Raw genomic sequence first — 1,166 nt, forward strand, 5'->3', positions numbered from 1 at the left:
ACTGGCCAGCCCAGTATATTAATCATTAGCAAAAGGAACTTTAAGGAGTCTACTAAGTGTTTCCTTGTCATTGGGTAGTACAATATTTATATTATAAACCTGATTTATAGCTTGATGTTTAGCGGGGTATGACCACCAACCAATACATTAATGCAGATTTTTTGTGTGAGAACAGAAGGTACTTTCAATATTTGGTTTTGTTATATAGAAAAAGAATGAATAAATGAAAATTTTTTCTTTTCTTTTTTCCCCCAGGAGGTAAGATTCAATTTGATTCTTCTAGAGAATTAAAAAGTAGGTTGAAAGTAGGTTTTTGGTTTTCAGTCATAATCTGTATGGATTCTTCATAGTTGATTTGTCTGCTTCATTGATAGCTACTTTTCTGATAATTTCGTCTAATTCTTCATCTATTAGTTTTCCCCATAAGTTTGTCCCAACATGATATAATTCTGTTGCTTTGATGTAACCATCTTCATCCTTGTCAAAGACTGGGATTGCCTCAAGGATCTCTTCTTCACTATCTGTATCTTTCATTTTTCTGACCATCAGAGTCAAAACTTCTGGGTCGTCAATGGCGCCAATAACCTCACCATACACTTCATTGATCATATCCTTCAATTCTATTTCTGTTGGTTTTTGATCCTGTGACCTCATGACAGTTCGAAATTCCTTTATTGTAATGGAGCCATTGACATCTTTACCAAACAGAGAGCTTCCTTAAATTCACAGTCTGTACCTTGGTCAGTTTATCAGCCATAGGGTGAGTGAAGGGAGGACAAGAAAGAGAAGCAGATATGGCTGCATCTAGGCAGGAGCTGTGGCAGGTGTGTCCACTGTTGCTGTTGCTGCTGCTGCTAGGACATGGTGTTCACTGCCCAGTACCACCACTGCAGCCTGAACCACTGTCCAACTCTCTACCAAAGTTCTTGAACCCATTTTGTTCCATCATCCCAGGCATGGGGTATCTATAAAAACTTAAACATACAATTATGTAATAAGAATATAATCATATTATGATTGTGATATATTATTTACTATAACATAAGCTATAGATTATGATTTCCAACCAAGTTTAATACACCTGTGCCAATTTTGTTGAAACATTTGAAGAATTGATAATTTGGGACTGAATGCATTAAAGACTAGTCTTCACTGTTTTTCTTTAT

General features: G+C 36.0%; 1 pseudogene; it reads right to left on the reverse strand.

Annotated features, from left to right (window-relative positions):
- Positions 1 to 265: 265 nt before the first annotated feature.
- LOC143400465 (neo-calmodulin pseudogene) lies at positions 266 to 757 on the reverse strand (annotated as a pseudogene).
- Between the last annotated feature and the right edge of the window lie 409 nt (positions 758 to 1,166).

Source organism: Callospermophilus lateralis, chromosome 5 (genome assembly GCF_048772815.1).
Source record: "Callospermophilus lateralis isolate mCalLat2 chromosome 5, mCalLat2.hap1, whole genome shotgun sequence".
Classification (NCBI taxonomy): Eukaryota; Metazoa; Chordata; class Mammalia; order Rodentia; family Sciuridae; genus Callospermophilus; species Callospermophilus lateralis.